We start from the raw sequence: 26836 nt of genomic DNA, 5'->3' as shown, positions 1-26836 counted from the left end.
GAGGGGAGCTTGCAGGTGGCGGTGTTCTCATGTATCTGCAGCCCTTGTCCTTCTAGGTGGAAAAGGTCACAGTTTTGAAAGATGCTGTCGAAGGAAACTTGGTGAGTTACTGCAGTGCATTTTGTAGATGGTACAGACTGGTGCCACTGTGTGTCAGTAGTGGAGGGAGTGAATGTTTGTGGATGTGGCGCCAATCAAGTGGGCTGCTTTGTCCTGAATGGTGTCAAGCTTCTTGAGTGTTGTTGGAGCTGCACTCGTCCAGGCAAATGGGGAGTATTCCATCACAGCCAGACTTGTGCCTTGTAGATAGATGGTGGACAGGCTTTGGGGAGTCGGGGGGTGAGTTAGTCGCTGCAGGATTCCGAGCCTCTGACCTGCGCTTGTAGTCACAGTAGATATATGGTTGGTCCAGTTCGGTTTCTGATCAATGTTTTTGTTTTCTCCACCTCTCTGCCTCACAGCTCTTTTTCTGTTTCTTTTCAGTCCTTTCTTGCTATCCAGCATATTTTCTTTCCATTAATATTAGTATTTGCAATCTCTGCGGCTCTGCCGCTCATTGAAACACTGCCCACACTGCCTGCATCTCTTTTCTGATGTCACTTCACCTGTTGCCATAAATTTTCTATACGTAGTACTTTCATTATAGCTGAACACTTGCTTGTTTCTAGAGCATCTAAATAAAAGTTTCACACCCCACCTCAAAACTTATCATATCTACTCATCGTCTATGTTTTGTTCTTCTCACTCACCATTTTGCAGGATCCACCTTCAAAAGGCAACAACTGCTTTTAAGACAAATAATCCAAAGTTGTGTAATCAGGATAAAAATGTCATTTTTAAGTTTTTATTGTTTCTGAAGGCTTACCACAATCTACAGTGTCTTTCAATTTTCATGAATTTGTTTATATAGCAGACAAATATTAGTACAGTACTTAAAGTGTCAAATACTGTGTGCACTCCCTACAGACCAGAGGCTCCCTCTTTCTCTGTTTCCATCCCCTCCCCTTGTAAAAGGGTATGATGAATTAACCGATTAAGTGTTGTTTTGTGCACACCAGCTGACGCTAATTCACTGTTGAACTGCTTTAGTAGATTTCGGAGCTCAAGGCAAGATTGTTCTCATTTAAGCAATCAGCTTAGAGTGTCTAGCAGATGGAATTCTACCATTCGTGTGATGGTCAACCCTATAGCTGCTGTATGTGGGGTCAGTTTCTTTGCTTGATTTATGAATATTGCTCAGCTAAACAAAAAAATAGAACATTGGAGAAAGGATATGGATAAGTTACAGTTGAAGTAAATTTATAAAATTTTGCACCTAAGCAGTTGCAGTGTCAAATGATAGATCACCCGAGTGCTTTCCTAAGTGTCTGTGATATATGGTCATATTATCTGCAAAACTGTGTTACATGATTTTTCTTTATTGCTAGTGTCGGTGGCAGTCAGTAAAACAGATTACTTTTTAGGTCAAATCGATATATATTTCATTTACTGAGTTTTCAAAAACTCTTCCTACTATATACGCTTTCACACTATATGAAAACATACTGTTGATTCTCTCCAGAGCATTGCCTACCATTTCAGAAAGAACACTTGAGTTTAGTTTAACTACTGACTGCTTCCTTTGAATCTCCATCAGAACTTTTTCAGATTTTGGTAAAATTGTATTTTTTGTACAAGTCGTGCTAGTGCATCTTCAAGTGCAAGTTAGATAATTGAAACTCTCAGAAATGGGAGGGTGGTGCCTCTCTGAAATCTGAGGCTTCATGAGGTGGCAAACTGAGTCAGAAATCTTAGATCAAATAAAAAAGGTGTCTAATAAAAATGTAGGGCGGAATTTTACACCCGCGGGATTTTACGGTCCTGCCGAAATCAACGGAGTTTTGAACGGCTCGCCACATTTTACGGCCCCACCCCCGCCACGACCGAGCCATCAAATTCTGCTCATGGTAATTATTAGCCAGAACTTGGACTTTTTAATCAAGAGGTCAAAATTAGGGCTGCAGACTTCTGCATATCACATTGAAGATTTATTTCTGCTTGAATTCTTTGCTAAAATCAAATTCATACTTATTGCCATTTTGTGGGTCATCCAGGAAGTTAAATATGTTGCCAATGTGACTTGATGTCAGCATCCTCCAATAAAAACTTCACCATGAGAAGGATCCTGATTGATGGATATTTAAAATCTATTGGGAATTTTGAATGTACTACAGCAACAGGGAATTTAAGAATGAAGATCATCTCAAATTTTTGTATTCCTGTCTCCTAAAATGTTATAGGAGTATTTCAGTGATTGGTGACTCTGGAATTTAAACCTAGTACAGTAATGTCAGCTGCATGCATTTTTACCGAGTGACAATACTATATATTTGATTTTTGTTCTTCACACTGTTGCAATCACTTAATTTCTCGACTACACAAAGTAATGTTCAATTAAGGGATACTTTCCCCAGCTTTCTCAAGTTCTTTAAATTGTCAGATCACAACTGATCGCCTGACTTCTTTCTAGATATCATATCATTTATTGGCTATTTGAAAGTGTTCTATCTGTATAATTCTTGTCAATAAAATCTTAATTCCTGTTGACGGTTTTTCCCATTTCCATTAAGCCAGCTGCATTTATAATGGAAACTGCCTGTACGAATTTGTCGCATCGGAACTATACTATCTTACTGGTGCTGGGGGTGCAGGAACAGAGCCAGTGTTTCAGAAATAAAGCTTACAGGATCCTTGGCTTTACGAACGGAGGCATGAAAGTTCTGCGAAATCTTTATAAATTATAGCTTAGCCCCCAGTTGCTGTATTAGATCAAATTCTGGATACCTCACTTTGGAAAGAATAGAGAGGGTGCAGAAAGAATTTACCAGTATTTTACCAAGGATGCAGGACATCAGTTTGATGGAATATCAGAAAATCTGGGGTTGTTCGCCTTCAAGCAGCGAAGGTTACGAGGGTTAAATTTAATAGAGGTGTTCCAAATCATGAATGTCTTTAATGGAGAAAATAAGATATAACTGCTTCTCATGCCAGAAGGGTCGGTCACCAGATGTCATTGATTTGAGGTGATTGGTGAAAGAACCAGAGGTGAGATGAGAAAAATTTCACTCAGCGAATTGTTACAGTCTGGACTGCACTGCCTCAAAGGATGGTGGAAGCAGATCCAATAACAAATTTCAAAAGGGAATTGGATAGAAAAGGAGAAATTTGCTGGGCTATGGGGAAAGGGCAACAAAATGGGACTCTTTGGATAGGCCTTTCAAAAGGGCAGAACAGGCACTGTGGGTTGAATGGCTTCCTTCTCTGCTGTATCATTAGAGTCATTGTGGCACAATGTGACAGAATCCATAGTTTCAAAGCTTGCATTTTTGAGACATACCCTAATTGAAAAGGGAAATCAAAAAGGGAAACTGAGAAAGAAATTAGACACTCTCAGTTTCTAAAAGACTGGGATTGGAAACCAAAATTTCTGGGGCGACTGAACCTGGTTGAAAATATAAAAGGGCACAGAGAGCACTCGGAGCTCTGTAGATGAGTCGTCTAGTGGTGCGGTACAGACAGGCTGAGGAAGACAGATGCTCAATCCAGAAGCTGAGAATAAGCAACGGTATAGTTGATTATGTTACTTAAAGATAATATTGGTAGAGCTACACTATCCAGAATGTCATAAGCAAAATTGAGGAGGTTCTGCAGGAGCGTGCCATTTTTGGTGAAGACTGTGGAACTCGGGTTGGTAGTGCCCTGCTGTTGACTTGGGGCCAGGCTACATCTGAGAAGAAGAGGAGTTGAAATTCTTCACGAGTAAGACAGAATTTTTGAAGAACCCTGTGACTGAAATTGTTAACATATGCTGAGTGGACTGTCAAGCGAAGTTGTAAACTATGTATTAATTGTACCTGCTATTTAATATGTAATTTGTAGTTTATAATTGACTGCAATTTTCCTGCTAATTCATGTTTAACTCATTGATTCTAGGTTTTAGAATAAGGTAGTTATTTAAGGTCATATTTAGTGTTTGCTTTGTTTGACACTTGTGTGCTAAAAATTCTTCTGTCTAAACTGTGCAATCTTGTGGCTTCGTTATTTCAGTAAATTGCTGGCCTGAATTTTACATTCTCAGGTCAGCTGTGCTGTCAATCATCCATCTTGCTACGAATGCTGCGTGTATTTGGATAAGGAGCTTCTAATTTTGTCTTGTTACCATTTTCCCTGATCTTATTTGCGGCACTCTTATGTTTGTCTGCTCTGTCCCTTCCTTTCACACTCTGGTTATCATTACCCTGCATAATTCCCCTACACTATTGTCTTGTCCTTTGTATTTAACTTTTGAAATCTCCCCTCATGTGAACCCTGCAACCCCCACTTCCCCCAAGCTATTTTATTTAAAGCCCTTTATACAGCCATAGTTATATGATTTTCCAGTACACTGGTCCCAGCATGGTTCAGGTGGAAGCAGTCCCAATGGTACAGCTGCTTCTTTCCTCAGTACTGGTGTCAGTGCCTCTTGAATTGAAACCTATTTCTCCCACACCAGTCTTTGAGCCACTGATTCAAATCTTATTTACCAGATGCTAATTCGGTCGTGGCTCAGGTCATAATCCAGAGGTTATTAACTTGGTGGTTCTGCTTTTTAATTTAGTCACTAACTGCCCATGCTCCCTTAGGAGAATCTCTTAGTTCTGCCTCTGTTGTTGGTACCCATGTGGTCCACAACAACTGGACCCTTCCCCTCCCACTCCAAGTTCCTCTCCAGCCCTGAGGAGACAGCATTAACCCTGGCACTGGGCAAGCAGCACGGCCTTTGGGTCTCATGCTCTTGGCTGCAGAGAACAGTACCTATCCCCCTAAATATACTGTCCCTTACTATTACTTCCTCACTTGAATGGCCCGCTGCACCATGGTCTCATGGTCAGTTTGCTCAACCTCCCTGCAGTCCCTGCTCTTGCCCCACAAGTTGCAAGAACCTCAAACCTGTTGGACAATTGCAAGGGCTGAGGCTCCTCCATTGCGACTTTCTGAATCCCCAAACCTGCCTCATACATAGTCACACCCTCCTGTTCCTGACTACGGACTAAATCTGAAGTACCTAGTCTAACAAGTGTGAATGCCCCTGGGAACAGTGTGTCCATGTACCTTTTACCCCTTCCTGATGCATCACAGTGTCCGAAGCTTGGACTCAAGCTCATCAACTTGGAGTCCAAATTCTTCGAGCTGCAGGCACTTGGTGCAGATGTGGTTGCCGTGGATTGCACTGGTCTCCACCAGGTTTCATGTGCTTCAGCTGCAACTGCAACAGCAGAGCAGACACTGTAAAAATGAATTGTAATGGACTGAATTGCTTGCAGACCATGCACTTTTGTGACTGTGACTCAAATGTGTTTGTCATCATTTTCAGATCATTGTATTTGCTGCATTTGGTCGACAAGTAGACCATCATTTGAGATTTATGTGGCTGATTGTGAGATGTATAAACTAGTTCTTGTCAACCACATATATATTATATGAATATTTTTATCCTGCTGACTATAATGGGTTGTTTTAGTTTGTACAACTGAGAAGGGTGCTCTTCATGGGCCAAAATTATGTCTTGGTTGTCATTTTCTTCCTCAAAATATAGGTTTCCAATTTCATGAAATCAGATCTGTGATTGGATTAAGTACTCACCTAGTAACACAGCTGCAGGTACTGATGAAAATGAAAGGTTAGAGAGAGTATATTACTTGGAAGAGAATGTGAGTAAATGAGTTATAGGACGTTCACTGTGTAGCACTGGTAATAAAATCACTGGTGATAAAACGTATTGCTGCTCGTCAATTAGGTTACTGACAATTTCTTCTATTCCCATTTTTAGTAACGTGAATGATGAGCTGTTCACCGACTGTGGAGAACTTTTGTTTTTAATTGTTTCCAGCATTGACTTTAAACTATAATCAATATCTCTTGACTAATAACTTCGATATATATGGATTAAGCTGTATAATCCTCCATGCCTCATCAGGTGCATTAATAAAATACTAGATTTGTCAACAGCTAGTGAGGCATGCTTGTATTTAAGAAATAAAGAATTTGCATTTATACAGTGACTTTCATGATGCCCCAAAGAACTACAGCCAGTGAAATATTTTTCAAGTGTATTTGCTGTTCCACCAGGAAAGGGAGGGTCAAAATTGAACAAAGTAAGGTCCCAGAAACAGCAATGTGAAAATGACCAGATATGTTTTTTTTTAGAAATGTTGGTTGAGAGTTGAGACACTAAGCAACCCCTTTGCTCTTCTTTGAAATCATACCATGCAATAGATACATACCCCAGAAAGAGTACGGGGACCCAATTTAACATCTCATTCAAAAGATGTTCCCTTTGACAGTGGAGCACTCTGTCAGTTCTGCCTAGAGTGTCAGACTAGATTTTCTGCTCAAGTTTCTGGAGTGGAACTTCAATCCATAACCTTTCGATTCACACAGGTGTTAGTATGAGTTATAGCTGACGCCTAAGTTCAGTGCTTCCCAATCTTTTTCCTGATGTGACCCCGTTTTAATACCTCAGACTTGGTGTGATGCCAGAGGAAAATTTTTGTGGGGGATTGCGGTGTGGGTTCAAGAGTTGTTGAGTGGCAGGGCAGGGACAGATTTCAGTTGTTATGGGGGGTGGGGTGATGTGGCTTCAGTTCTTCAATTGTTGAGCGAGAGAGCTTTAGTTCTTGACTGGTGAGGGTTGAGAAACAGGAGTTGAGCATGGGGGGAATTGATGAAAAAGCAGCGTTCTCTTAAAAAAAAAACACCTACCTGTTCACAGGCTTTTTTTTTGCAGCAATTGGGCTCAGAGAGCAGTTGATTAGGCCACGTCCACCAACAAAGAAAAATGCAAGCATTGGAAGGGGTCTTATAGCTGTCAGAAATCAATCCAAGCTCCACAGCAGCCTTTGCTGCCTCAGAGCTCATGACCCCAAAACCTCATCTCATTGTGATGTTCTGCTTGTCAAGTAAGAAACCTGACGATACAGTTAAGTTTACGAAGATTGACGCTATGCAGCTTGATGTCAGAGAAGAACAGAATCAGGAAGAAGAAGAGCAGGAGGAACTTATGGATCAGAGGAAAGAATGTAATCTTACAAAAGAAGATGAGAAAGCATGTGAAGGTGATGAAACTTTTGTGTTCTCAGCGAAGACCTCGCATCTTGCAGCATTGTTTGCCATGCCCTGTCAGTAGCTGTCCAAGCCAACATGGCCTTGAACTTCTTTGCTGCTGGCTCCTTCAAATGCACACCATAGTCTTTGGTGGCAACTTACAAATGGCTGCACATCACTTAATCTTGCATGAAACTGACACTCCGTATTTATACAAGAGCTTGAAAATAGCTTCATTTCATAACAGATGAGGCCTTTCAAGCACAAAAGACATTGGTTTCACTGTCATTGCTGGATTATCCCACGAGCAAGGTATCATCGATTGCACCCATGTGGCCATTAAGGCATTCAATGACAGGCCAGTCAGATTCATCAGTACAAAGGGCTTCTACTCTCTCAATGTTCAGTTGGTCTGTGATCACAACAAGAGCTTCCTCCATATGTGCGCACTTGCTTTCCTGGCAGCTGCCATAGGTCCTTCATCCTCTGCCAGCCCAGGCTGCCACAGACGTTCAGTCCACCCCCAAAATCTTTGGATGAGTTCGAGGGGACATGGGATATTCCTTGAAGAGATGGGACTCACCCCTCTATGAGAGCCCCAACCAGAAGTACAGAAGTGATACAACCAAAGCCATCTGCTCATCAGGGCCACCATTGAATAGGCCATCAGGCTTCTGAAGATGTGATTCCGGTGCCTGGGCCAGTTGTGTGGTGCCCTCCAATATACTCCAAATATACACATACAAAGGGTTTTGGTCATTGTGATGGTCCACTGTGTCCTCCGTAACATGGCCCTCCAGAGAAGTCAGAGAACAAGATTGCTAAGAGCATAGATGGTGAGATAGGAGGAGGACGTGGAAAATGCAGAACAATGAGGTAGCTGGTTATGGTGCGGGGCCAAATGTTCTATGAGGATACCATGAATGTCGTATTTCTTTTGATTCAGGAATGTTTCAACTGAGTCCCTCTGACCCAGGATGAAGGACATGGGATTCAATTATAAGATCATAAGAAATAGGAACAGGAGTAGGCCATTGGTCCCATCGAGGCTGCTCTGCTGATCTGATTGTCATTTCAATTCCCTTGTTTGCTCCATTCTGACCTTTTTTGTTCTTGACCTGCTACAGTGTTCCATTGAAGCTCAACGCAAGCTTGAGGAACAGCACTTCATCTTTCGACTGGGTAGTTTGCAACCTTCTGGACTCAAGATTAAGTTGAACTATGTTAGATCATAACCTCTGCTCCCATTTTGTTGCAAGTTTTAGATTGGTTCGGCTTTTTTTCTCTTGTTTCTTCATCCCTTTACGTTGTATTTGGGTGGTTGCTATCCTGCTATTCATGAATCATCAAACGTATCTTTTGTTTCTTTACTTGTCCCTTCGGCTTTTGCAGTGTGAAACTTGTTACCATTTAGGTTCTCCTGTCCTCCACCCTGTCTTAGGTCTCCTGTTTTGTTCTCCTCCTCCCGTCCTGTATCAAATGCTCAAAACATTTCCAACTTTCCTCTGTTCTATTGAAGGGTCACAGACTTGAAACTGTAACTCTATTTCTCTCTTGACATGTGCTTCCAGACCTGCTGAGTATTTCCAGCATTTTCCGTTTTTACTTTATAAACCAATTGTACTAAACGTACTGTACTGTATATTCACTGTAATTATGAACATCCTTTGTATTCAGTAGGGGAAGTGCAAAGACTTGTGGTACAGTATATTTGAAATATGATTAAATAATAGATTTCATTAAATCAAAGGAAATCGGGAAAAGATTGGTAACATCTAATAAGTGAGAGACCAAAAAATAATATCAGGTTTTATAAATGCCTTATTTTTGCAATCCTAAAAAAACATCTTTTGGTAATTATCTTTTAGGGAGTAATTTTCGTTGTTTGCTATCTGGAGGTGGAAATATTTACTATTGACCTAGCTGCCTATTACTGGCTTCAAAGTCTGCTATGAGTTGGTAAAGCCTCCAGTTGTCATCACCCCCTTAGGCAGGAGGAGAAATGCAGCCCCCACACACCTTGTACAAGTGATGATTTCTGCTTCTGCCTGTGTGCTATGCCTCAGCATTAAGCAGAGATGAGGTTTGTCATTTGAGGAGATCCCACCTCCCAACCCACGCATGATCTGTCAGACAATACAGCAGCAAACGCCAACCCCTTTGAAGCAGAGTTCTTGTACAAAGGGGATCCCTTGTGAGATGTGTATGGAGTGCAAAATGTTTTATTCTAACTGCTGCATTTAAGCAGACCACAATGCATTCATTTTAAATTTTATAGTACTTTGCTTACGAAGGCCAAAGCTTGATATTGCAAATTACAGACCTGATCTCCTTGATGGTCTCCAGAATAGGTGTTTCAAATCAGAAGCAGTGTGTATATGTATATTCAGCCCTTGTATCTTTTTTAATCCTATCCGTCATGGTTAGTAAAGGCTGTTTGACTCTCTGAAATCAACGCGAGAATTTTCAAGACTGAACATGGTGCAGGCTCTTAATTCATGAAGGGATTTGTTAAGGTAAACGAAGAGCACATGTTTTCACTTGTGGAAGAGACTAAAACTACGGGTTACAAATGTCAGATCATCATTAATAATTCCAACAGGAGTTCAGGAGGAACTTCTTTACCCAGGGATGGGCTAGAATGTGGAACTTTAGAACCACAAGGCAACACAAAGGTGAACAGCACAGAGGGAGAAATAAGTGGAAAGTGAGGATTGCTGAAAAAAAGAGACAAATAAGTTTTTCATCGTGCACTCAGCAGGACACTCACAAGAATACCAACATATAAGGGGGAAAACAACAATTTATACTGTATGTGAAGAGAGTGCTGATTGATTGGCAAGTGACATTGCTATTGAGAATGCCCACTGATGGTGACTGATAGTTAATTGCCAGGCATTGTTTGAAATTTAAACGAGGCAGCTTGACCCTGATTGGTCAAGGCATTGCCCTGAGGACTGAGTCAGCGAACGGCTGTCACTTATTTTGTTTAGCTGAAACAGGTGTAATGTATGTACATGTTATTTCTGTCTGCAAATTTAAATCTGCAGCTACATGTAACAATTTCCTTACATGTCTTAATGGGCTCCATCCTGTGCTCAAATTTATCTTTGAAATGGAGCAGTCAAATGAACTCCCCTTCCTTGAGGTACCAGTTGAGAAATCTGCCATGGTGTTCTCTACCATGGTCTACTGCAAACCTACCTTCACTGGTAGCATCATATGCATTGGAATTCTTCCAGTTCCACACGCTATAAGATTGGTCTTAACAGCAACCTTGTAAATAGGGCCCAAGCCATTTGCTCACCATGCAAGCTTGATTCTGAAACTGGGCGCATCAAAGGCACCCTGCAGGCGAATGGCCACCCTGATCAGATCATTTTGTGCTGTATATCACACAAACTCATGAATGGGCCTAAGGCCATTACTTTCGGCCCTGAAAAGTGCCTAGTCTACGTGAGATAACCCTGGAAGGACAAAGTATCTCAAATATTTGAGCAACAGGTGAAACTAGTTGTTTCAAGCTGCTACTATGCAGTAGCAACTTGAGTAGTATTTGCCACCAACAAGATGCTGCCATCAAGCCAAAAAGCCTATCACACAAATGAGTAATGTGGTATATGAATTTCTAGGTGATGCTAGGTATCTAGGCTGTATGCCCTAAAGACTGGCAGGTTGCATCAAACAACACGTCCCAGCCACTTTTTGTAATGGACCGTACCAAACTAGCCTGTGTTTGCAAAACTCAAAACACAGAGTCCAACATTAGATGTGATTCTGCAATTGGACAAAATTTGCTAAATAATCCTCAGTGTGCTAAGAATTAAGCTGAAAACCAATTTAAGATTGTCAGCTGTGGTGTTGTGATGATGAAAGTCGTGGCAATGAAAATTTGCTATCATTGCCCCTTTTAGTGCAGGCACAATGAAGCGAAAGTCAAAGTGGCGCATTTGCGTGTACTGGAGGCTACATTTATTAATACACAGGGCCCTGTTCTTTGCAGACAGAACACGTATCTACACTGAGCCTGTTTCAGCTAAACAAAATAAGTGACAGCCATTCGCTAACTCAGTCCTCAGAGCAATGCCTTGACCAATCAGGATCAAACAATGCTTGGCAGTTAACTGCCAGTCACTATCAGCAGTGCATTCTCCATGGCAACGTAACTTGCCAACCAATCAACACTCCCTTCACATACAGTATGAATTATTGTTTTCACCCTTATATTGGTATTCTTATGAGTGTCCTGATGAGTGCAAGATGAAAAGCTTAGACGTGCCTCTTTTTTCAGCAATGCTCAAGTTCTGTACTACCAAACGACTATTTGTATACGTGAGAAAGTGAGGAGATGTCGGGTGGAAAGAGACTCATAGACCATTAGCACCCGTGCAATTGAACTGAATGACCTGTTTCTAAACTGTAGGTTCTATGCACTTCAGTATAATTCTAAGTGTAATAAATATCATAACAAGAAGCAAAGCATATTTGCTTAGTAAATGTGAGGCTCTTCAAACACAAGCATTAATAGAATTTTGGGCCCAAAAGTCAGCAAAGTAATAGATTAACATAAGCATGGGGACTACCTGAATGCACCCTCATATGTGTTTCGGTAAATTACTAAAACCTCAGGTTCGGTTCCCAGTCTCTGCTGAGCAAGTTGACCTCAGCCTGGGAAACAGAAGGAGCACTACAGTGTGCCTTTGAGCCCTGGGTTAATGAGAAGGAAAGGGACTGGAGTTTGTGTTCCTGATCACTATCTGAATTTGTGTGTTTGTGGAGACTGGATTGAGAACAGAATTGATGCAAACTTGAATGGCCTTAGAACACTCATTATCAAGTAATGCATATGAATAATGGTCACCCAGATGAGGTACTGAAGGATGTCTGTTAAAGGATGTCTGTTAACATTGGAACCAAATCCCAGCAGGCAGACAGTGGTTTGAAGATAAGAAGGGAGGTGATAAAGTAAGGAAAAGAACTAAGAACCATGCTTGAGGCACCATTGAGTCCCAATCAATTGTAAGACACTTGAGGAATGCTTGAAAAGTTGTGTTTGAGTTTATCTTGGAGTATTTTAGGAACCAGATTAAACACTTTATCTTGTATCATTAGTTTCAGCTGTTAATTTAGAAAGGAAAAATTCAGCAGATTTGTAGTTGAGGCAGTGAGAATGGAGAATGCAATATTGTGCAGTGGGAATAAAATATTGAGAGACGAATGGGATCTCTGAAATAAACAAGGAAAATTTTGGCTTTTGAAAAACTGCTTAATAAAAATGGGAGCTTCACTGTCCATTTGTATTTTGTAATTATTGAGAGAAGAAGGTTGCTTGTTTATTAATGACAATAAATAGTCTTCCCCTTCAGGTCAGACATTTCACTCAAAAGCATTTATGGTGTTGGTTTGCAGCTACAAGGGTAATCAAATGCATTTGTTTTAGGAGAGCAAATTATTTTCCTATTTGTTGTGATAATTACACCCATTTCTGGGGCATATGCATTTCTTCTAACTAGTGTGTATTTATACTTTGATCAGAATGCCCAGACAATGAGAATTGTGTCTGCAACAAGGAATTCAGGAGTAATATCTTCACCCAGAGGGCGGTTAGAATAGAAACATAGAGAAATGGAAACAGGAGTAGGTCATTCGGCCCTTCGAGTCTGCTCTGCCATTCAATACGATCATGGCTGATCCTCTATCTCAACGCCATACTCCCGCGCTCTCCCCATACCCCTTGATGCCTTTGGAGTCTAGAATTCTATCTATTTCCTTTTCAAGTATATTCAGTGTCTTGGCCTCCACAGCCTTCTGTGGTAGAGAATTCCATAGGTTCACCGCCCTCTGAGTGAAGAAGTTTCTCCTCACCTCAGTCCTAAATGGCCTACCCCATATCCTGAGACTGTCACCCCTTGTCCTAGACACCCCAGACACAGGACACATCATCCCTGCATCTAGTCTGTCCAGCCCTGTCAGAATTCTGTACGTTTCATTAAGATCCTCTCTTATTCTTCTAAACTCCAGTGAATGTCCAACTTGCTATGATTTAGAGGAGTGAAGGAAAATGACAGAGATGCAATTAAGAGGAAGTTAGTTATAAACTGAATGAGAAAGGAAAGAAGGCCAAACAGATAGGGTTAAATGAAGTAGGATGGGAGCAGGTTTGTGTGGCTGCCTACTGGGATCTGGTTCCAATGTTAATGGACATCCTTCAGTACCTCATCCGGGTGACCATTATTCATATACTGCAAATTCTGTGCAACAAAGCTTGAGCAAACTATGAAATTTTCCCAGTGAGGACTTTTATCTTTTATTTGTTTCTTTGTTCAGCTGATTTTTGAATTTTGATGGTCATGTAATTTTGCCCTACTTGAGCTAACCAGACATGGATATGACAAGTAGAATTAGGAAATAGGAAGGGAAAAAGATTGACTTGGAGAATCCTTTGCCAATTACAGTCACTGGCAAATGTGACTGTAAAGAAAACCTTGCTGACCTGACTATACTGGTCAAAAAAAATCACAGCTGGCTTGAAACCTTTTGTTCTTTTACTGTTAAAGACTTCTGCACAGAAGTTGAAGATAAAACTCTAGTACTGGAATATGTTTTCCTCAAAGCAGCCAATTTAAACATCTCATAAAGTAAGATTTTGCGCCAAAAAAAAAATGGTGTTTGCCTGCCGAGGCAGAAAAATAGTGCTTGCTTAAAGAGGCATAAACAGCAATTCAGTCTGTGGACACTCTCATCTCTCCCACGTGGGCATCAAATAATAGTCTGAAATATTCAAGAAGGACTGGAGCCTTATATTTAGATGTCAGATAGAGGAAACTTTTATTTGAACTTGAGAGTATCTGACTCATTCTCCTGATATCTTGGTTTTCTCTGAGCATACAGCACATTACTGTTCCCAGGTGATAGCTGATTTGTTTCACTTGACAATGCAAGCAATACCTGATCACTATTCTTTGTCACGACTCACTGGGGATAGTGCACTGTAATATCAAGCCCCACTGTTCCCTGAGCCGCCACAAATGTGAAAAGCTTGACCAAACCACCAAATTGCCCCGATTCTACCTGTTTAATTTAGGTTAGCAGAATACGAGCACCAGGTTTGTAAACTTAAATAAGTAAATAACTGTCTATTGAACAAACTATCGTTAACCTGTGGCAAAGGAAAGAAATATGAGATGCTAATTTCTAACTCTATAACCTAAACTTTACCCTTCTTATTTCCCTATACACACAAACACACACACATACAAGCACATATGCACACACACGCGTGCACCAACACATACAAGACACACAAAAGCATGGATTTTAAGGGTGGGAAAAAACAGCTCAATAGCACCAGTTCTGGAGCACAGGATTCAATGGGTTGATTTCAATTGATGCCTTCCAAATTCCTATCAGTTCTTGTTGGTGACATGAGGTGGTCTTCCAGCATTTTCAGTATTTAATTCACTGGTTGAGCACTTGCCTTTCAATGTCTCTAACAGTGATTTTCCCCTTTGCCTCTTGACAGGGGTTTCCAGAGAGAGTGAGCAGGTTATAGAGATATGAGAAGAAAAAGCCAGCTAGCTATTATTGTAGAATTACTGGAATCTTACACACACACGAGAGAGAGGTTTTAGGTCTTCTTCCTTTCAGGCTAGGAGCTATTCTGCTGCACTGCCCTCATACAAAACCTGGTTAGGAGCCAATTAAAACGTTATTGCCAGGCAGTTCCCCATTAGACTGGACTCCCCTTTGGCACCATCCTGTCTTTCATGGCACACTGTGTTCCAGCAGAGTAACATTGTATATATCTCTCTTCCTGTTCCAGTGGACATGTCTTTAAAACTGTAGCCATTGTAATTTTTATCTACAGTCTAACAGAAAATAAAAAGATATGTTCTTTACAACAGCCCAATAGAAATAAAAAGATATGTTCCTTTCATCTTTAATTAAACTTTGAAATGTTTGTGGTCTAGTAAACACCCTCTCTCAGTTATATGAATGAACCGTTATTAAAAATATTCAGTGCTTAATAGTGTGGAGCACCTTAGTGTTGTGGGGAAAGAAAATATTCCTTCTATAGAGCACCCAGTTCAGACTACTTGGCTATTAAACAGCAACAACAAATAACAGACACATTTTTGGACTTCAATTAATTCTTGATAACTCAAATTCCCTTCACACAAAAGACTTAAATGAAAGATAGAAGGTCTCTGCCCCTTGCACTTCACATTGAGGATACCCTCCATCATATGATGTGGAACTCCCACTGTGCTAAATGGGATAGATTTCAAACAGATCTAGCACCTCAAGACTGGCATCCATCAGCAGCAGCTCATCCACAATTTGTAGCCTTAGGGCCTGGCATATACCCTGCTCTACCATTACCACCAAGCCAGGGGATCATTGCTGCTTCAATGAAGAGTGCAGGAGGGTATACCAGGAGCAGCACCAGGCATACCTAAAAATGAGGTGTCAACCTGGTGAAGCTACACCACAGGACTGCTTTCATGCCAAACAGCATAAGCAGCAAGTGATGGACAGAGCTAAGCAATTCCACAACCAATGGATCAGATCTCAGCTCTGAAGTCCTGCCACACCAAACGTGAATGATGGTGGACAATAGAACAACTCACTGGAGGAGGAGGCTTCACAAATATCGCCATCCTAAATGATGGGGGAGCCCAGCACATAAGTGCAAAAGATAAAGCTGAAGCATTTTCCAGTCTTCAGCCAATTTGGTTCACTCCATGTGATATCAAGAAATGGTTGAAGGTACTGGTCACTACAAAGGCTATAGGTCCTGGCAACATACTGGCAATAGTACTGAAGACTTGTGCTCCAGAACCTGCTGAGCCCCTAGCCAACTAGTAACCTACTCACTGCTGCACAGTTTGGGTTCTGCCAAGGTCACTTAGCTCCTGACAGTATTACAGTCTTTGTTCAAACATGGATAAAAGAGCTGAATGCCAGGGGTGAGGTGTGAGTGAGTGCCCTTGATATCAAGGCACCTTTGACGAGTGTGGCATCAAAGAGCCTGAGCAAAACTGGAGTCAATGGGAATCAAAGGGGAAAACTGTCTGCTGTTTGTAGTCATACCTAGCACAGCTTGTTGGAGGTCAATCATTTTAGTTCCAGGACATGACTGCAGGAGTTCATCAGGGTAGTGTCCTAAGCCCAACCATCTTCAGCTGCTTCATCAATGGCCATTATTACCTTATTCCATCATAAGGTCAGAAGTGGCTATGTTCACTGCTGATTGCACAGTGTTTAGAAGTGGCTATGTTCATTGCTGATTGCACAATGTTTAGCACCATTCATGATTCCTCAAACACTGAAGCAGTGCATAGTCAAATGCAGCATGACCTGGACAATATCCAGGCTTGGGCTGATAAGTGGCAAGTAACATTCGTGCCATACAAGTGCCAGGCAATGACCATCTCCAACAAGAGAGAACTTAACCATTGTCCTTAGACATTCAATGGCATTACCATTGCTGAAGCCCCCACTATCAACATCCTGGGGGTTACCATTGACCAGAAACCGAACTGGACTAGCCATATAAATAGTGCAACTACAAGAGCAGGTCAGAGGCTTGGAATCCTGCAATGAGTAACTCACCTCTTGACTCCCCAAAGCCTGTCCACCATCTACAAGGCACAAGTCAGGAGTGTGATGGAATGCTCCCCACTTGCCTGGATGAGTGCAGATCCAACAACACTCGAGCTCGACATCATCCAGGACAAAGCAGCCCATTTGATTGGCACCCCATCCACAAACATTCACTCCCCCCACCATCGATTTTCAGTAGCAGCAGTGTGTACCATCTACAAGATGCACTGCAGGAACTCACAAATGCTCCTTAGACAGCACCTTCTAAACCTACGACCACTACCATCTAGAAGGACAAGAGCAGCAGATAGATGGGAACACCACCACCTGGAAGGTCCCCTCCAAGTCACTCACCATCCTGACCTGGAACTATATCACCATTCCTTCACGGTCACTGGGTCAAAATCCTGGAACTCTCCTCTTAACAGCATTGTGCATGTACCTACACCAAATGGACTGTAGTGGTTCAAGAAAGTAGCTCACCATCACCTTCTCAAGGGCAATTAGAGAGAGTCTTAAAAAGGAAAGTGAGGAAGAGAGTTGTAGCGAAGCTGCTGCAGAGCATAGAGCTGAAGCATCTGAAGTTTGGAGCAATAAAAATTAGGGATGCTCAAGAGGTCAGAATCAGCACAGCTTGGCTATATTATATGAGGAACATTTGAGGGCTCTGGGTCTATACTCAATGGAGTTTAGAAGGATATGGGGGGATCTGATTGAAACTTACAGAATACTGAAAGGCCTGGATAGAGTGGACGTGGGGAAGATGTTTCCATTAGTAGGAGAGACTAGGACCCGAGGGCACAGCCTCAGAGTAAAGGGAAGACCTTTTAGACCAGAGATGAGGAGAAACTTCTTTAGCCAGAGAGTGGTGAATCTATGGAATTCATTGCCACAGAAGGCTGTGGAGGCCAGGTCATTGAGTGTATTTAAGACTGAGATAGATAGGTTCTTGATTGGTAAGGGGATCAAAGGTTATGGGGAGAAGGCGGGAGAATGGGGTTGAAAAACTTATCAGCCATGATTGAATGGCAGAGCAGACTCGATGGGCCAAATGGCCTAATTTCTGCTCCTATGTCTTATGGTCTTATTGTCTTATATTGGAGAATTGTGAAGTTGGAGGAGGTTTCAGAGATAGGGAGGGGAAAGGTTGTGGAGGTACTTGAAAACAAAGATGGGAATATTAAAGTCAAGATGACGCTTGCCCGGGAGCTAATGTAGGTCAGCGCAAGGGTGAAATGGAAACGAGACTTGATGCAAGTTAAGATACTAGTAGCAGAGTTTTGGATTACCTCAAATTTACAAGGGGGAGAGTGTGGGAGAGCAATCAGGAGTGAGTGCGTTGGAACAGTCAAATATAGCGTGAACAAAGACGTGAAGGAAAGGTTCAGCAGAAGATGAGCTGAGGTAGGGGTGAAGTTGGCTGATAATGCTGAAAAGAATGACATGTTGCTTAAGTTTTTTGTCTTACACTCATCAGGACTAACACAAGAATGCCAAATTTGAAATGATCATAATAGTTTATACTGAAGGAGAAAAGGGTGTTGATTAGCTGGCAACTCAACTCTGGTTGAAGTGTGGCCGTGGAGAAAGCAATGGGGAACTCTCTAATTGCCCTTGAGAAGGTGATGGTGAGCTGCCTTCTTGAACCACTGCAGGCCATTTGGGGTAGGTACATGCACAATGCTGTTAAGAAGAGTGTTCCAGGATTTTGACCCAGTGACAGTGAAGGAATGGTGATATATTTCCAAGTCAGGATGGTGAGTGACTTGGAGGGGAACTGTAGGCAAGATTCTGGGTAATTCGAAAGGTTCAAAGTTTGAACATATTCCTTCTGTTTGCGGAGAGCAGGTCTCTGCATATGCATGTATGTCGCTTCCAGCAAGTGTAAATGAACCATGTTATGAGCTCGACTGATTATCTTAAATTAGTTGTTAGTGTAGCTATTAACGCACTGAGGATTGTTTAGCAAGCCCTGCCCAATTGTGGAATCACATCAAGCAGAAGGTGGTTTGTGTTGGGTTTTGCAAACACGGGGTGGTTGAGTACATTCTGTGCTGTGCCTATTATGAACAACCAAACATGCTGTTTGATTTGATAGGCCAATTGCTGGGATATGGCCTAGGTATCATGGCATCACACCGTCACTGAAATTCATACACCATGTTGCTCAATTGTGTGGTAAGCAGAAGGCCTTTTGAACAGACGGCAGCATCCTGTTAGTGGAAAATACCACTTGCCTGTAGTTTCCCCATTGCTTCCTCCGTGGCAATGTCTTTGCCAATGGGTCGATTTGCAACCAATCAGCATTCTTTTCCCTTGTAGTAAAGATTGTTGTGATCATTTAAAATTTGGCATTCTCGCATTTGTCCTGTTGAGTGCAAGATGAAAAACTTCGGCAACACGTCTCTCTTTTCAGGAATATTCAAGTGCTGTACTACCAAGTGATTGTTGGGCGATGTTACAGAGGTGGAAATAGCTGCTGTTAATGACGGTGCGAATGTGAGGTCAGAAGCTCATCTAGGGGTTAAATGTTACACTAAGATTGTGAACAGAGTGGTTTAATTTCAGACTGTTGCCAGGGAGAGAGATGAAGTCAGTAGCTTGGGAACAGAATTTGCAGCAGGGACCCTAAACAATGGCTTCAGTTTTCCCAGTATTTAATTGGAGGAAATTTCTGCTCATCCAAACTGGATGTTGGAAACACAGTCTTCTCGTTTGGCAATAATAGAGTCATCAAGAAGGTGGTGCTAAGGTAGAGCTGGGTTTCTTCAGCGTACATGTAAAAATTAATGCTGTGCTTTTCTGTGCTTTGAACCAAGCAGAGTGACGTGTATAAAATGAGGTTGAATAGAGAACAAAACCTACTACTATCACTTGCCATTTCTCGAAGTCAGGTAGGCCTTCTCTCTGGAGAATATTTTTCATGTGCATACGGGCATTGTGAATTCATTGGCCCAAAATTTTCTGGAGTTGGGCAGTGTGACAAGCTAGTTATGTAATTTCCTGCACCCTTTGCTGGAGATGCAGGCTGATAATGCTGCAGCAAGGGCGATGGGGCATCTTAGACCTTGGTAAATGATGGGGCCAACAGAGTATATCCCCAATCACTGAGATTTAAAGATTAAGAAACAAACTGAAGAAGGATTGAGGTGGTCGATAAATTCGGAGAGATGAATTTAGTGTCAAATCAGATGGAGAAATTAAAATAAGAGAGTTAAAGAAAGATTGGATTGTGAGAGAGAAAAATAAAAGACAAAGGAAATGTAAGAAAAATATGCTTCAAAATGTAGTATCGCATGAGTAGACGGTTCTTGTTGTTCATTTCGGGTTGCAGTTAAGCAGAATGTTGTGGCAGTGGAAAGAGAGCTTTATCTTCAACCTGACTCATGCTGCAACTGATGTGTCTTTGGGGACTTTTCACCAATCTTTAATGCCCCATTGTAGAGTACTTTGACTTGTGCAAGCCAGGGAATCTTTTCAGTAATCATTTGGCAAATCTAATTGTTTTAACTAACCCTGCACATGTGTAGATTTCCATGTCTTGGCTTTTGCCATCCTACGTTTATGCTTTCTGGGCTTAGGTTAGAGAAACGTATCATTGGAAGTGAGTACGACACCAAATCTGAAAAAACAAAACAGTTTTATGTGCATTTCCCAACAGTTTGGTCTGTCTGCATATCTCACATCTTGTTCATCAAACAAAATATTAGTGTTTTTTACAAAAGCGAATTGGATATCAACAGCAACAACTTGCAATGTACTAAGACGTGCTAAGAATGTTAGGCACTGATCCACATGAGGAGATATAAAGACAGGTGACCAAAAGCTTGGTCAAAGGAGTGTCTGAAATGGGGAGAGAGACAGAGTGAGAGGCGTAGTGTGTCCTGGAAGGAATTCCAGAGCTTCCCTCACCTCCTCACCTTGATGCACTAAGCAATCGGTCCCTTCTCCAAAACAGTGAAAATTTTAATGTCAGAGCTTGAAAAGTGAGTGAAATTTGGAGGAGGGCAGAAAGGGAACTCAATATCTTGATCAACATTCCCACATTCATGAGAACACTGAAGTTCAAGGCACTCACAAAGCAGCAGTATGTGTGCCCACAGGTTTGACAGGAATTCCCTCATTAAACAAATAGTGTGTAGGAGTCAAGCAACTCCTGGTGAAGTGCATATCGATAGCCATCACTTTGGAACAGATTTTCTTGTTCAACTTATGTGGTCAGGAAATTAAAATTTGAACAGTGATTACTGTTGTTGATTGTAAAAGGCGTGATAAGCTTTGAATAAATCTTACTTTACAAAATAATTAATTACGTTTTAGCCATGGAAGATCACTTCTTTCAAACCAAATGATGATGGCATTTTCATCTTTTAATGCACACTGCGCTGTTCGAAATATGTTGTCATGTATAACAAATTCTTGTTTAAATTCAAGCATTGCTTTAAAGCATTTGTCAGTCAACAAAACCCTATGCTAGCAACAATAATACTGCACCCATAATGCTCTCCCTACCAGATACTCATCAGCATTTCCCCAAAAGCAGTCTCAAGTTTTCTTTCCTCCTTTCCAAATGCCTGGATCCCTGCATTGCACTGTTGGTTGTAGATTAATGTGCTGTGAACTGAGCAGTCTGCTGCTCAAGAGATCATGGTGGGAGCTCATTAGACTGTGTCAACAGAAAAGTGCTCTTGGGACTTGCAATCAAATACTATTAAATAAGAAATTTTCTAGTGAACATTCTGATGTCAAAAGGATAAAAAGTATATTCTCCTCTATTCTCTTGAAAGAAAAAGTAAATGTGAGTATGAAACAATACTTCCTGCTTTATGCTGTACCTTTTTGCTAAAATGATCAAACAGAAGAAAATAAGCACAATTTTCCCTCATCCTGGTTAAATTTACATTTCAGTGACTAGTTTTAAAAAAACAATGGATCTGGCCTTATTCTTCAGTGAATAAGTTGAAAATATAGAGAAGCATTGTAGGTGGAACTATATTACAGAGAAAAACTGCATCAAGGAAAACACTATCAATATTTTAGAACCATAGAACACTACAGCACAGAAAAACAGGCCATTCGGCCCTTCTAGTCTGTGCCGAAATATTATTCCGCTAGTCCCATTGACCTGCACCCAGTCCATAACCCTCCAGACCTCTCCTATCCATGTATCTATCCAATTTATTCTTAAAACTTAAGAGTGAGCCCGCATTTACCACGTCAGATTGCAGCTCGTTCCACACTCCTACCACTCTCTGAGTGAAGAAGTTCCCCCTAAACCTTTCCCCTTTCACCCTAAAGCCATGTCCTCTCGTGCTTATCTCTCCTAATCTAAGTGGAAAGAGCCTACTCGCATTTACTCTGTCTATATCCCTCATAATTTTGTAAACTTCTATCAAATCTCCCCTCATTCTTCTACGCTCCAAGGAATAAAGTCCTAACCTGTTTAATCTTTCCCTGTAACTCAACTCCTTAAGACCCGGCAACATCCTAGTAAATCTTCTCTGCACTCTTTCAATATTACTGATATCCTTCCTGTAGTTAGGCGACCAGAACTGCACACAATACTCCAAAGTTGGCCTCACCAATGTCTTATACAACCTCACCATAACATCCCAACTCCTATACTCAATACTTTGATTTATGAAGGCCAGTATGCCAAAAGCTTTCTTTACAACCCTGTCTACCTGTGATGCCACTTTCAGGGAATTATGTATCTAAACTCCCAGATCCCTTTGTTCCTCCGCACTTCTCAGTGCCCTACCATTTACTGTGTATGTCCTAACTTGGTTTGTCCTTCCAAAATGCAACACCTCACACTTTTCTGCATTAAATTCCATCTGCCATTTTCTGGCCCATTTTTCCAGTTGGTCCAGATCCCTCTGCAAGCTTTGAAAGCTTTCCTCGCTGTCCACAATGCCTCCAATCTTAGTGTCATCAGCAAACTTGCTGATCCAATTTACCACATTATCATCCAGATCATTGATATAGACAACAAACAACAATGGTCCCAGCACAGATCCCTGAGGCACACCACTAGTCACAGGCCTCCATTCTGAGAAGCAATCATCCACTACCACTCTCTGTCTTCTTCCACATAGCCAATTTCGAATCCAGTTTACAACCTCTCCATGGATACCAAGTGTCTGAACCTTCTGAACTAACCTCTCATGTGGGACCTTGTCAAAGGCCTTACTAAAGTCCATGTAGACAACATTCACAGCCTTTCCTTCATCTACTTTCTTGGTAACCTCCTCGAAAAACTATACAAGGTTCGTTAAACATGACCTACCACGCACAAAGCCATGCTGACTATCCTTCATCAGCTCTTGGCTGTCCAAATAATTGTATATCCGATCTCTCAGAACACCTTCCAATAATTTACCTACTACTGACGTCAGGCTCACTGGTCTGTAATTACCTGGTTTACTTTTGGAGCCTTTTTTAAACAACGGAACAACATGAGCTACCCTCCAATCCTCCGGCACCTCACCCGTGGCTAAGGACATTTTAAATATTTCTGCCAGGGCCCCTGTAATTTCTACACTAGTCTCCCTCAAGGTCCGAGGGAATATCATGGCAGGCCCGGGGGATTTATCTACCTTTATTCGCTGTAAGGCAGCAAACACCTCCTCCTCTTTAATCTCTATATGTTCCATGACACTACTGCTTGTTTCCCTTCCTTCCTTATACACTTTGCCACTTTCCTGAGTAAATACTGATGCAAAAAAACTGTTTAAGATCTCCCCCATCTCATGAGGCTCCACACATAGATGACCACTCTGATCTTCAAGGGGACCAATTGTGTCCCTTACTATCCTTTTACTCTTAATATACTTGTAGAAACCCTTCGGGTTTACCTTCACATTATATGCCAAAGCAACCTCATGTCTTCTTTTTGCCTTCCTGATTTCCTTCTTTAGTATTTTCTTACATTTTTTATACTCTACAAGTACCTCATTTGCTCCTTGTTGCCTATACCTGCTATATACCTCTCTCTTCTTCTTAACCAGATCGCCAATATCCCTTGAAAACCAAGGTTCCCTATGCCTGTTAACTTTGCCTTTAATCCTTCCAGGAACATGCAAACTCTGCACTCTCAAAATTTTGCCTTTGAATGCCTTCCACTTACTGAACACATCCTTGCTAGAAAACAACTTATCCCAATCCACTCTTCCTAGATCCTTTCTCATTTCCACAAAATTGGCCTTTCTCCAATTTAGAATCTCAACTCGAGGACCAGACCAATCCTTATCCATAATTAACTTAAAACTAATGACATTGTGGTCACTGGACCCAAAATGTTCGCCTACACATACTTCTGTCACCTGACCTGTCTGGTTCCCTAATAGGAGATCAAGTATTGCATTCTCTCTCCTTGGTACCTCAAAATATTGATTTAGAAAACTTTCCTGAACACATTTGACAAACTCCAAGCCATCCAGCCCTTTTACAGTATGGGAGTCCCAGTTAATATGTGGAAAGTTAAAATCTCCTACTATCACAACTTTCTGTTTCTTACATCGGTCTGCTATCTCTCTACAGATTTGCTCCTCCAATTCTCTCTGACTATTGGGCGGTCTATAATACAACCCTATTAGTGTGGTCACACCTTTCCCGTTCCTCAGCTCCACCCATATGGCCTCTGTAGACGAGCCCTCCGGGCTGTCCTGCTTACGCACAGCTGTGATATTTTCCCTGACTAGTAATGCCACTCCTCTCCCTTTATCACGTCTGAAACAACGGAACCCCGGAACATTGAGCTACCAGTCCTGCCCCTCCTGCAACCAAGTCTCACTAATAGCAATAATGTCATAATCCCACGTGCCAATCCACGCCCTAATCTCATCTGCCTTTCCGACAATACTCCTTGCATTGAAATTGATGCACCTGAGAACATTTCTATCACGTACAAACCTTTGATTTCTGTCTATACATGCATTCCTCGCTTGACCTTTATCCTCCTCCACCTCACTATCTGCTCTAACACTCTGGTTCCCCTCCCCCTGCAAATCTAGTTTAAACCCCCCGGAGCAGCACTAGCAAACCTACCCGCAAGGATGTTAGTCCCCCTCCAGTTCAGGTGCAAACCGTCCCGTCGGAACAGGTCCCACCTTCCCTGGAACAGAGCCTAATTGTCCAGAAACATGAAGCCCTCCCTCCTACAGGAGGTGGTCTTTTTTCACATCTCTTCAATTTGTTTAGTTTATTTAACCAGTTATCCAGGATGCAACCAATAGGACTCTCCAATGCAATCATCACTCTGACATTGATCATTTTATTCCATTCTAAGAGCAGCACTTGGAGCGGAACGAAATGGGTAGAATTGGCTTTTCCTGTCCAGATTCTCCATTCAGGCAATTAGGGAGTTGCAAAATAGGAGAACCATGAGTTGGAAGTTTTTGGAAGTGGATAGTTCCAGAAGTCATACTCAGGACTATCTGGTTGCGAAATATTACCGCTCAGATCTTAGAGTTACCTCTGTCATTGGCCAGAATTAAGTTTTCAAGAAAAGAGCTTCTAAATATAGATTACAGGATTGAAAGCCTTTGTGAATATAACTTCCTCAAATTAGTTGGCAGACATTCTGAATTAGCAGTTAAAGATGAATTGATAAGCCTTTGTGTTGTCTCCAATATAAGGTTAAAGGGTTATAGATTATAGAGATTGAATCCTGGGAGAAGTCTGAGAAGGTGGGGTAGCAGTGTGGGTGGGTATGTTAGGCGTATCCAGATTTGAAGTTCAAGCATGACCTACTCACTTGTGAGGATGATTCATAGGTGCAAACAAGATGATATTAGATTTATTCCTCGTCACACCCTGATTATGGCACAACTCATTTAATTTTTATAGCACAGTTTTAATTTCTTAGTTAACTTGTTGTCTGAGAGACTCATCTAATGGAATTTTGGTGTGTGTAAAGTAAATTGATGTTCATGCCACAGATGTCAAGGCTAGAAATCATGCCAAATTGGTAGATGGCGCTATCCAGAAAAGTTGTGATGAGAGAAGCCTGCTTTCAATGTTGTAAATAGTGTGAAAGACATGGAGGAAAGCTGCAGGGATTGCTATGGGGCAGAGACAGTGTGAGAGTTGTGGAGTAAACTCTGTGTGGGCACTAATGGTGATTGATGAATATTATAAAGAACTCACCTCGGTGATCAAAAAAAGTGAGAATTAATTAATGCATGGCAAAAGCCAAAATGCCTAGAATGAGCATAGCAGATGCAGTGCAATGCAAATTCTTAACATAATTAATGTTGATGCAATGCTGTGGCATCTTGAGATGATTAAAGCTCTATTTTCTATTTTAGCATAACATGTCAAACCATTAGATATAACCATAATAGAATTCAGTCCTTTTTGGAATGTGATTCATCATGGGACTCTGTGTATTCAGAAGCTATGACTAATGGCAATAGTGTTTTGAAATAAGCAGAAAATATGGTAACAATTTCTGAAAAACTTAGCGAAAGGTTGCCCTAGTTGCAAAGCTCCATCGGATGTAGGTTTGTGCACATGGTCTTGTCAAATCCTGTCCTCTGACTTCAATGACATTATCAGGAGGCACTCAACAGAGGTCAGACACTTGCCCATCACTGATATATCCTTGTGCCATTTCCCTGTAACTCCATGTCACTGGTTTTAAAGTGAATGGAGTTGAATGTTTAATTCTGAATGACACTTGGCATAGAGTGTTTGAACAACTAGTAATGGGAGGGGTGAATGCCTTACAAAAGGCATTGTCACTTGTTTAGAAAAGAACAATGATCAATGATTAAAGCGTGGTGCATAGTAAGTGCTGCAAGTCATCTGTCCTTATATGTTATCTGCTAACTATAGAACATGTCCTAATCTGGACTGTCATCACTTTTTTTTGCTAGAACTCAAAAGTTTCAATGATTTTGGTAGTTTTCAGAATGAGTTGTTTGCTTTACACACCCTGAAATAACATGGATGGCTCCTATAGATGCAATTTCATCGATGGACTTAAAGGGGTTAGTAATTATCATCCTGCTGGGTGTGAAATGGTTGTGGACCTCACAACAACATTTTTACCCAGGCAGATCACAGCAAAATGTAAGTACACTTTTCTATAGATGAATAGCGC

The 26836-nt window shown here is 41.4% G+C and overlaps 1 protein-coding gene across 1 annotated transcript in view; it reads left to right on the top strand.

The window, feature by feature from the left end:
* Positions 1-26836, top strand: part of pebp4 (phosphatidylethanolamine binding protein 4) — a 447588-nt gene that overhangs the window by 40333 nt on the left and 380419 nt on the right. The window lies entirely within an intron of this gene.

The sequence above is a fragment of the Cetorhinus maximus genome, chromosome 20 (genome assembly GCF_964194155.1).
Source record: "Cetorhinus maximus chromosome 20, sCetMax3.hap1.1, whole genome shotgun sequence".
NCBI lineage: Eukaryota > Metazoa > Chordata > Chondrichthyes > Lamniformes > Cetorhinidae > Cetorhinus > Cetorhinus maximus.
This window is presented reverse-complemented; position numbering and strand designations above follow the sequence as displayed.